This window comes from Babylonia areolata, chromosome 6 (assembly GCF_041734735.1).
Source record: "Babylonia areolata isolate BAREFJ2019XMU chromosome 6, ASM4173473v1, whole genome shotgun sequence".
Lineage (NCBI taxonomy): Eukaryota > Metazoa > Mollusca > Gastropoda > Neogastropoda > Buccinidae > Babylonia > Babylonia areolata.
Window position 1 is genome coordinate 24,082,873 of NC_134881.1, and position 12,500 is coordinate 24,095,372.

Consider the following 12,500-nt stretch of genomic DNA (forward strand, 5'->3'; position numbering starts at 1 on the left):
GCGTAAAGGAGAGCATACATGCATGCGCACACTGCCACGACACACATGTACGCATACATGGTTAAAGGTCACACAACCACACGATCTGTTAAGTGTAAGTTGACGGTTAACTGCGTTATTTGATACACTTCTGAAGACAGGCTAAGTCTGGGTAATAATGCCCTGGGTATGTGCCTGCGCAAACACACACACACACACACACACACACACACACACTGAACGAATATACAGATAAATAAATAATACACATATTAACTAAATGTAAACAATTTCAATACAGAAATAATATATCAATCTCTGATTCAATAACTTCCATGCTACCTTCCACGCTAAACATTAAAAAAAAATTGTGAAAAACGAACAAATTATGAGGTTCCATAATCTCGATGCAACCGCAGTAAGCTTCTCACTCAGTCACTGACTCCGATCAACTGTACCCTGCTTCCCTTCCTGCATTATGGTTCTGGTTTACACAGATTACAGTCCTGTGCCACCCTTGTCCTGGTTTACACAGATTACAGTCATGTGCCAACCTTGTTCTGGTTTACACAGATTACAGTCATGTGCCACCCTTGTTCTGGTTTACACAGATTACAGTCATGTGCCACCTTTTTTCTGGTTTACACAGATTACAGTCATGTGCCACCCTTGTCCTGGTTTACACAGATTACAGTCATGTGCCACCCTTGTTCTGGTTTACACAGATTACAGTCATGTGCCACCTTTTTTCTGGTTTACACAGATTACAGTCATGTGCCACCTTTTTTCTGGTTTACACAGATTACAGTCATGTGCCACCCTTGTCCTGGTTTACACAGATTACGGTCATGTGCCACCCTTGTCCTGGTTAACACAGATTACAGTCATGTGTCACCCTTGTTCTGGTTTACATAGATTACAGTCATGTGTCACCCTTGTCCTGGTTTACACAGATTACAGTCCTGTGCCAACCTTGTTCTGGTTTACACAGATTACAGTCATGTGTCACCCTTGTCCTGGTTTACACAGATTACAGTCCTGTGCCAACCTTGTTCTGGTTGACACAGATTACAATCATGTACCACCCTTGTCCTGGTTTACACAGATTACAATCATGTGCCATCTTTTTCCTGGTTTACACAGATTACAGTCATGTGCCACCCTTGTTCTGGTTTACACAGATTATGGTCATGTGCCACCTTTTTTCTGGTTTACACAGATTACAGTCATTTGCCACCTTGTTGAGGTTTACACAGATTATGGTCATGTGCCACCTTTGTTGAGCTTTACACAGATTACAGTCATGTGCCAACCTTGTCCTGGTTTACACAGATTACAGTCATGTGCCAATCTTGTCCTGGTTTACACAGATTACAGTCATGCGCCAATCTTGTCCTGGTTTACACAAATTACAGTCCTGTGCCAACCTTGATCTGGTTTACACAGATTACAGTCATGTGCCAACCTTGTTCTGGCTTACACAGATTACAGTTCTGTGCCACCCTTGTTGAGGGAGGCGTGGGGGGGGGGGGGGGGGGGGGGGGGGGGGGGGGGGGAGGGGGAACATGGGGGAGGGGGAATGCATGAGGCATCTGATCCTTTGTTCTCCATAACTAAAGAATTATCCAGCTCCCCACCCCCACCCCCACGCCTTCTCTCTCTCTCTCCCCCACTCCTCTCGCCTATTTCCCCATCACTGTCCATCCCATCCCCTTATTCCCCCCCCGCCCCCCCCTACCCCCCCCACCCCACTCCCCGCACCCATCTCTCCCACCCCCACCACTTACTACTCCTTTTTTTCTTTCTTTTTTTTTTTACCCTAATATCTTCACCACATCTTCATGTGTACATTACCCTAATATCTTCACCACATCTTCATGTGTACATTACCCTAATATCTTCACCACATCTTCATGTGTACATTACCCTAATATCTTCACCACATCTTCATGTGTACATTACCCTAATATCTTCACCACATCTTCATGTGTACATTACCCTAATATCTTCACCACATCTTCATGTGTACATTACCCTAATATCTTTACCACATCTTCATGTGTACACAGATCATATATAATATATAGTATGCTTCTCTTTGGGCAAAATGGCTTAGGCTGGTGACAAGAGATGGGGGCAGGGGGTGGAGGTGACGGAGCAACAGGAAAACAAAACCACAAAAGAGCATAGGAAAAAAAGCAAACAAGTGGGCAACAATCTCTCTCTCTCTCTCTCTCTCTCTCTCTCTCTCTCTCTCTCTCTCTCTTTCTCTCTCCAGAATAGATGAAATGAGGAGCTGCTGTGAAAGCAGCCTATGTATGCATGCACGGACATTCAAGGGTACATAATTATGCACCAAAGCCAAGAAATGGATGAGATGCATTCACAGAAACTTTACAAGTAAGAAAGCTTGTCTGAAACTTTGGGCAAAATGTTTGACATGTTCTTGTAATTTCAGAAACAAAAACCTCAGTGTGATAAAGCGTGCATGATACATCTTTTGAGGTACCAAGTGTACCATTACCAAGTATGTATCATGTACAGTCTAGCAATGAAAGAGACTCAAGACTCGAAAATGCTATTAATCAAAAATACAGGTACAAAAGCGTTGCCTATTCAGTTTTCCGGTCTGTCCCTGTTTCAAAAACAACCAGCAACAACAATACTGATGATAATAATAATGACAATTTAAGTTGTGATTATGATAAAGATGATCAAAGAAACACACACACACACAAAAAAACCCCAATGATTTAAGAAACATGTGGTATATAATGCACATTGTAATACATAAGCAGATACAGGCAAGATACATGTTGATAATACAAAGTAGAAAATAAATATGAATACAAATTTATAACAAATAAAAATGAAAATACACTCAACAAAGAGAGATATCACACAGTAAATTTATATATTTATAAACGAATAGTGACAACACACACAAATTGATATTTGTCATTTATCATATACAGGCATAATATGAAATATTAGTGGCAGACGTTCCTTTTTCTTCTTCGTCTTCTTCTTCTTCTTCTTCTTCTTCTCTCTCTCTCTCCCTCTTTTTTTCTTTTTCTTTTTTCTCCCCTTTATTTTATTTTTGTACATATTTTTACTTCACTTAGTCTTGAATTTGTACATATATCTTATGGTAAAACATGGTGATCCCCATTTGAGATGGGGATATTGTGCTATATAAGCCTGCATATTATTATTATTATTATCATTATTATCATTAATGTTGCTGTTTTTATTTATTTTGGGGGGCCTATTGTTTGTGGAGTAAAAATTCTCATACGTTTGATTTGAAAGAGTTTGATTTGAGGTTGGGACGAAGGGGGAACAGGGACAATTATATGGACAGGGTGAAACACAAGTCATCACCTTGAAAAAGAGAATGCAAGAACGCAAAAACTTTATTGTATAGGCCATATGACCCATTAATTCTGATCATGCTGACAATGTTAGAGTGAACTGTTGTTATAGTATACTATAAGCATGATCAAGAATGTCAAATAAATCTTTGTCTTGAAAGGGAGAGAGACACACAGAGAGAGACACACACACAGTCATTGAGACAGAGGGAGAGAGAGACTGGGAGAGACAGGGTGAGACATAACCCTGCTGCAAGTGGGGGATCGCAGTAAACAGCATGACATTAGATCTGTAGCCTTCAGATGTGTCTGCCTGTGATCAACTAGGTCAGTAACAACTTTGGTATTTCCTTAGGTGGACGTGATATACATCAGGATTTGTGCGTCATGCAGATGTTTTCTGTGTGTGTGTGTGTGTGTGTGTGTGTGTGTGTGTGTGTGTGTGTGAGTGTGTGTGAGTGTGTGTGAGTGTGTGTGTGTGTGACTAAGAGCAAAGACCATCACATGATGTGAATATCAATCTGTACACTCCCAGGTTGATTTCATAGCACCCTGTGTCAGTAGATTTTTTTTTTTTTTAAAGAATATATTATATATCATTATCATTTGATCAACTGATTTTGATGTGTCTTTCCAAGTAAATGATCAATATACATTTCCACTTGACCAGGACTTAAATCATCTCAGACAAGGAGCAGTTTTAGACCTTGTACCACAAATGTACATGTCTGAATGACAACTTCAAATGACTGATGAAATAAGACAAGGTCAAGGTCTGGTGGTCATACTCCTGAGTCTGGAAGATGCCTTGGCATTGGCAGAATGAGTTATACATTGGACTTGTGATCCAGTGTTCACTAGAGATCAGAAGCCAGTTGCATTGCTTGGTTCTAACTTTTTGACAGTTACACGTAAATAAATGCCTATGTTGACCGAATTATGCCATTCAGTTCCATACTACACACAGTTAGTATTTGTATTTCTTTTTATCACAACAGATTTCTCTGTGTGAAATTCAGGCTGCTCTCCCCAGGGAGAGCGCGTCGCTACACTACAGCGCCACCCTTTTTTTTTTTTTTTTTTTCCTGCATGCATTTTTTTTTTTCCTATCGATGTGGAATTTTCTACAGAATTTTGCCAGGAACAACCCTTTTGTTGCCGTGGGTTCTTTTACGTGCGCTAAGTGCATGCTGCACACGGGACCTCGGTTTATCGTCTCATCCGAATGACTAGTAGCGGGTTACGACCACACTAGGCTCCTCCGTCCGAGCAATGCAGCTGGCTGCAGGGTTTGAGACCCCATTTCAGCATGGTGCTGCGTCCTTGGGAAAGGAAATTTTCTATCTAAAATTACGTTTGAATAACATACTTACTGAGACCCAACTAGTGCAGACTTCGGCAGGGGTCTGACATTCCTGTCCTGTGCATACTACTATCCGCCTATGCGGAGAAAACGAAACTACGGCCGATAACCTCCCGGAAGTAGGTAACCAGGTGTGAATGGGTACCTAACTTCAGGCTGGGGAAGCTAGGTTTAAATGGCAGAAGAATTTGATTAGTCTCAGCACCTTACAAATGCCAAAGCTCTAAATGCGATGAATAAGATTTTACTGCCCCGAGCAATGGTCGTGATTTGCTAAGTATGAGGCCTTTAGCCTCAACCTTCTTTTAAACCTATGTCTGCCAGTCCTCACAGGCCTGGGGCTCTCTGGGGCTGATCATCAGGTAAAAGACACAAACAAGGAGTAAATCATACAAATTTTTTAAAAATAATATATAAGAACCAAAACATGTCTTATTTTTTAAATAATCCAAACCAGGTCCATCACTACCATGAACTACATTCATTCACAGAACCAGTAAAAAAAAAGTATCTGAATATTGTAATTCTGTATGCATTGTCACCACATATACATCTATCATTGTATGTCAAATGCATGAAATTACAGCAGTGTGTGTGTGTGTGTGTGTGTGTGTGTGTGTGTGTGTGTGTGTGTGTGTGTGTGTGTGTGTGTGTTTTTCCAAAAATTTCCATTACTCATTTAGAACAATAATTAGTTTTCCTCCTCCCTAGACAAAAAATCATTCATCTATATTTACTTTTGTTATTATTGATATCACTTAATAACAGTAATCACAATGCTGTAGTATGTGTTAATCATTTTTTCCTGAATTTATTGTAAGAATAACACTTTATGTTTGATAATGAAAGACTTAAAAGTAAAAGGATGACACACAGACAAAAGGTTCTAAAGACTCGATCCACTGCATGCTTATCATACAGATCATCTATCTAGAGTAGACATGTCTCTATCATCTATAGGTTAGATGCACATGATGCATATCTTTGTGAAAATTGCATCATGCAACAATATGTGTTGTCATTTATTGAAGCTGTCAGTATCACTATCAGGATCAGGATCAGGATCTGTACATCGTAGAGGCCAATATGGCCATCGTCGCAACAGAACTTTGGAGAGTGCTTGGACAAAACAAAACAAAACAAAAAAACAAACAAACAAACAAAAAACAAAAAACAAACACTACTACTGCTACTGTTATTGATGGGAAACAGTAGTTGGCAGGGGTCTTTGATGGCCGCCTTGAATGCTGTGGGATTTAGTCATGAATTAGCCTACAAAATAAAACTATACTTCAGTGTGAAACACTGTACATGCATGTGTGAGAGTTTCAAGCTGGAATCCCACCAGCTTAGGTGAATGGCGGATCAATAAACAGGTGTCAAGTGCATTTCTGATCTAAATGCGCATTTGTGCCTGCAGCTTTAGTGATTTTGTGCGTCCTATTGAATTGTATTCAGCTGCAATCCATCAGTTAGGCGGGTAATGAAAACATGAAAATACCCGATCAAGACTGTCACCAGAAAGCTGATACAGTAGCTTGCAGGAAGTCATTTTACAATTTATGAAAAATATATATTTCACACGCAAATTAGGTTTACCCGCATTACAGGAGAAGATTGCAACCAGTACGCCGGTACATCAACTGGTGTAGTCAAATTCACTAGACTTCTTCTTTGGTGCTGGTTTTGCTCGTTTCTACAACCGTTTTACAATCACGAGAACAGTTCAACAGCTTTCATAACTCACCTGATGCAAAGCGAAACTTCCGACTGACCACGCAGACGAACGTGTTTGTTGACATGTGTTTGCTCAGTTACACATCAAATAACTCACTGCAATGAACACCCAGACTGATATTTTGCCACCGTGGTTCTCTGTAGTTAAACGATGCTGTGATCTGGAAAGCAAGTCCTGGATCATCTGCTCTCTCTGCAGAAATGCGGCATCGACTTAAAATGACACAAACTATGTCACGGTCAAATGTTTCTTGAGTCAGTTTTCGCGTCTAACACGACCTTCAACTTGACCCATGGGTCAAGCCGGAGTGTTTTCATTGAAAACGAGGCTCAGCGTAGAGCCTCTACTTATTCGCATCTCACTCTCGTCACAGATAAGACCATAGTTATCGATATGATTGTCGCCTGTTTGTCGAATACGTGCTTCCACAATGTTCGTGCTGCCTCGCACACACTGACTGGGTCAGCTGCCGGTTATCAACACGACCCTGTTTTTATCTCTCACTGAGTATGACGTCTTACTTTCTGATGTTCCGAGTATGTTCGAGTGAGCCAACACAGGCAGCAGAACGGGAACCACTCGGTGGAGTGAGACTCGTGCCACAGTCGTGTCGAATGTGCAGACAGTGGGTTGGGTGATGCGTGCAATGTGTCGCGGCATTTGTTTGAATCAGGCACACGTCAGTGGAAGAGGAGTGACGCCAGCCGTGCAACGCAGATGATAGATGCGCAGTTGATAAATTAATCAAGTCAAGGCAGTTGGTGCAGTTCATATGAGTGAGTGAGAGGATTATCGCCTGTTGGTTTCTGCTGTTTGCCGGGGTTTTGCTTTGTCTTCCGGAAAATCACCCTGCCCAGCTCTCCCTTTTCCGTTCCCCTATCCACCACCCCCACCATAAAAAAAGAAAAGACCGTGAACTGTGTGTGCATAGACCTATATACCGATGGTTATTTGTTCATGTTTTTCCACTACAAAGAGAGAGCACAAGTAGATTATTTAATTTGGTTTTCACGCTATTAAAATTGTTATGTAATTTTCTCTCTCTCTCTCTCTCTCTCTCTCTCTGTCTCTGTCTCTGTCTCTTATGTTACCCCAGTTTCCTTCGTTAGTCTTTGGTCAATCCATTTTTACATGTGTTTAATTACATGTAGTTCAGTTTTTGACTAATTCCGTTCCACTCTCTCCTCTGTCTCAGTGTCATGCATGATTAATTGTCTCTCTCTCTCTCTCTCTCTCTCTCTCTCTAAACGACCTACTTGGAGCAAGCTGACTGCTGTGCTCGGCTGGTAACATGCACACACAATTACATTTACCTGCGTGCACGCATGCACACACACACACACAACATGTAGGATCACACACACTTAGACTCAAAGGCACTTGCACACCTGCTCCAACACAGTTATTCACACACATGAACGTATAGGCCTGTGTACCAAAAAAAAAAAATAATAAAAATAATAATAAAAATACATACACGCACAGCCCTCACAGGTGTATGACACACTGAAACACACACACACACAGAAGCAGATATGCGCACAAACACACACACGAGCATGAACACTCTTGAGAAAAGTGTGCACACACATGTACACACATTAACGAAAGTAGACACGTGCATACCCACTAGAGGGCGCACGTACACGGAAACTGAACTACATTTTTAACTCTGTGTGTGTGAACTAGCAACAGACATCTTTTCAAGAACATTGACAAACTGGAAACAGGCCAGGAATCAGTCGGGATCATCTCTCAGTTCACTGAGTTAACCTTAAAGGTAAATCAAGGACAGGTGAATTGGGATTACACCCACAGGGAATAAAACAGGATGTTTGAGTGGTTCAGGTGAGGCAGGAAAACCCTGACCCTGCCCTTGGTCCTCTGCCGACACACGGGACAGCTGTGCAGGGCGGGGACACACTCGCTGCAGCAGACCAGATGGCTGCAGAGCAGGACAACCATGCATGACTCCGCGTCCCGACAAATCTGACACACACAGGCACTGCATACTGCCAGGTCTGATGTATGCCACACTGTGCACATTCACACGAACACACAACACTAACACTGAGGTATGCAAACTTCTGTGTCTGGACAGATCTGGACACGCCTGCATGAACACACCAGCCAGCATAATCTCACATACACCCTGACTCATGCATACACACTTGTACACATGCACACAGAAATAAGCATGACCGTGTTCACACATAAGCACTCACAGAAACACGCACAATCACACAGACTCAAAAACAATTAAACACCTGCTCCAACACACTTGCAGTATACACACGTGAACGTGTAGAGGAGCCAGTATAGTTATATACACATGTGCCCTCATAGGTGCATGCATCCATGCACACTGAAACACACACACAAAACACATACAGGAACAGACATGCACACAAACCTGCACACGTGCATGAACATTCACGAGTGCATGTGCACACGTGCACTCGCACACAAATATAGACATGTGCACACGCACTAAGGGGTGCACATACACAGAAACTGAAGCACATTTGAGATGCATGCATCTGTGTCTGTGTAAAAAAAACCAAAAAACTGACGTCTTTTCAAGCACATTGACGAACTGGAAACAGTCCAGGGATTGGAATCACCACTCAGTTTAGTTAAAAGTAAATCAGGGACAGACGAAGTGTGATGATCCTTACAGGTAAGAAACGGGGTGTTTGAGTGGTTCAGGTGAGGCAGGAAAACCCTGACCCTGCCCTTGGTCCTCTGCCGACACACGGGACAGCTGTGCAGGGCGGGGACACACTCGCTGCAGCAGACCAGATGGCCGCAGGGCAGGACAACCATGCACACCTCCACGTCCCGACAGATCTGCCACACACAGGCACTGCATACTGCCAGGTCTGATGTATGCCACACTGTGCACATTCACACGAACACACAACACTAACACTGAGGTATGCAAACTTCTGTATCTGGACAGATCTGGACACGCCTACATGAACACACAAGCTGTCACACACCAGTCAGCATAATCTCGCATACACCCTGACTCATGCATACACACTTGTACACATGCACACAGAAATAAGCATGACCGCGTTCACACATAAGCACTCGCAGAAACACGCACAATCACACAGACTCAAAAACAATTAAACACCTGCTCCAACACACTTGCAGTATACACACGTGAACGTGTAGAGGAGCCAGTATAGTTATATACACATGTGCCCTCATAGGTGCATGCATCCATGCACACTGAAACACACACACACACACAAAACAAATACAGGAGCAGACATGCACACAAACTTGCACACGTGCATGAACACTCGCGAGTGCATGTGCACACGTGCACTCGCACACAAATGTAGATTCTAATATCACTGATAGTGAAAAGACGCTAAACAAAAGAACAAATGTAGACATGTGCACGCGCACTAAGGGGTGCACATACACAGAAACTGACGCACATTTGAGATGCATGCATCTGTGTCTGTGTAAAAAAAACAAATCAAAACAACTGACATCTTTTCAAGCACATTGACGAACTGGAAACAGTCCAGGGATTGGAATCACCACTCAGTTTAGTTAAAAGTAAATCAGGGACAGACGAAGTGTGACGGTCCTTACAGGTAAGAAACAGGATGTTTGAGTGGTTCAGGTGAGGCAGGAAAACCCTGACCCTGCCCTTGGTCCTCTGCCGACACACAGGACAGCTGTGCAGGGCGGGGACACAGTCGCTGCAGCAGACAAGATGGCCGCAGGGCAGAACAACCATGCATGACTCCGCGTCCCGACAGATCTGACACACACAGGCACTGCATACTGCCAGGTCTGATGTGCGCCGGACACACTGTGCACATTCACACGAACACACAACACTAACACTGAGGTATGCAAACTTCTGTGTCTGGACAGATCTGGACACGCCTGCATGAACACACAAGCTGTCACACACCAGCCAGCATAATCTCGCATACGCCCTCACTCATGCATACACACTTGTACACATGCACACAGAAATAAGCATAACCGCGTTCACACATACGCACGTAAACACACTCACAGAAACACGCACGCTCACAGACTCAAAAACAATTAAACACCTGCTCCAACACACTTGCATTACATGCACGTGAACGTGTAGAGAAGCCAATAAAGTTATATATGCATGTGCCCTCATAGGTGCATGCGTCCATGCACACTGAAACACATACACACACAAACACAAACACACACAGAAGCAGACGTGCACAAGCTTGCGCACATGCATGAACACACGTGAGTGCACGTGCACACAGATGTGCACCCGCACACAAATGTAGACACATGCACATGCGCTAAGGGGTGCACATACCCAGAAACTGAGGCACATTTCAGATGCATGAATGTGTATGTGTGTCTGTGTAAAAAAAACCCAAACAACTGACGTCTTTTCAAGAACATTGACGAACTGGAAACAGTCCAGGAATTGGAATCACCACTCAGATTAGTCAGTGAAGGAAAATCAGGGACAGGCGAAGTGTGATGATCCTTACAGGTAAGAAATAGGGTGTTTGAGTGGTTCAAGTGAGGCAGGAAAACCCTGACCCTGCCTTGGTCTTCTTCCGACACACAGGACAGCTGTGCAGGGCGGGGGCACAGTCGCTGCAGCAGATCAGATGGCCGCAGGGCAGAACAACCATGCATGACTCCGCGTCCCGACAGATCTGACACACACAGGCACTGCATACTGCCGGGTCTGATGTGCGCCGGACACACTGTGCACATTCACACGAACACACATACACTGACAGGTATGCAAACTTCTGTGTCTGGACAGATCTGAACACGCCTGCATGAACACACAAGCTCTCACACACCAGCCAGCATAATCTCGCATGCACCCTCACTCATTCATACACACTTGTACACATGTACACAGAAATAAGCATGACCGCGTTCACACATACGCACGTAAGCACACTCACAGAAACACGCACACTCACACAGACTCAAAAACAATTAAACACCTGCTCCAACACACTTGCATTACATGCACGTGAACGTGTAGAGAAGCCAATAAAGTTATATATACATGTGCCCTCATAGGTGCATGCGTCCATGCACACTGAAACACATACACACACAAACACACACAGAAGCAGACGTGCACAAGCTTGCACACATGCAAGAACACACGTGAGTGCACGTGCACACACATGTGCACCCGCACACAAATGTAGACACATGCACATGCACTAAGGGGTGCACATACCTAGAAAATGAAGCACATTTGAGATGCATGAATGTGTATGTGTGTCTGTGTAAAAAAAACAAACCAACTGACGTCTTTTCAAGAACATTGACGAACTGGAAACAGTCCAGGAATTGGAATCACCACTCAGATTAGTCAGTGAAGGAAAATCAGGGACAGGCGAAGTGTGATGATCCTTACAGGTAAGAAATAGGATGTTTGAGTTGTTCAAGTGAGGCAGGAAAACCCTGACCCTGCCTTGGTCTTCTTCCGACACACAGGACAGCTGTGCAGGGCGGGGGCACAGTCGCTGCAGCAGATCAGATGGCCGCAGGGCAGGACAATGGCAACCATGCACACCTCCGCGACTCGACAGATCTGACACACACAGGTGCAGCATGCTGCCCAGCTGCTGGGATGTGTGCTACACTGCGCACACTCAAATCTACACACAGCAGTACACACACATATGAGCATACAAGCCGAACACACACATACACACACACACACACACAGTGGCAGACATGCATAAAAAAAAAAAGGACGCACATAAACATGCACGTGTCTTAACAGTGACTCGAACAGAACAGCTGATTCGCGTTCACGGATAAAATAACAAACGGGGGGTGGTGCTGCAGTTTACATTTGTCTGTCATGGTGTAAATGATCGCTAAAAGAAGCAGGGTTCTTTGCCGGGGTTTGTTGACTGCAGTTTTTCTCTTTTTCCTGCCAGCTGGACAGTTGGCGGCAACGTTCGTTGGTGGGTAGGTCCACTATCTTGGCAAATACAATCGTAAGCATGATACTGTCCTGGCTTTTACTGGG

At 43.6% G+C, this 12,500-nt stretch overlaps 1 protein-coding gene across 1 annotated transcript in view; it reads right to left on the reverse strand.

The window, feature by feature from the left end:
- The window catches only part of LOC143282850 (uncharacterized), a 21,035-nt gene extending 13,807 nt beyond the window's left edge, over positions 1–7,228 (reverse strand). The window contains exon 1 of the mRNA XM_076588687.1: positions 6,464–7,228. The gene's annotated coding sequence lies outside the window, so the exon portion shown is untranslated. The remainder of the gene's footprint in view (positions 1–6,463) is intronic.
- Positions 7,229–12,500: the final 5,272 nt, after the last annotated feature.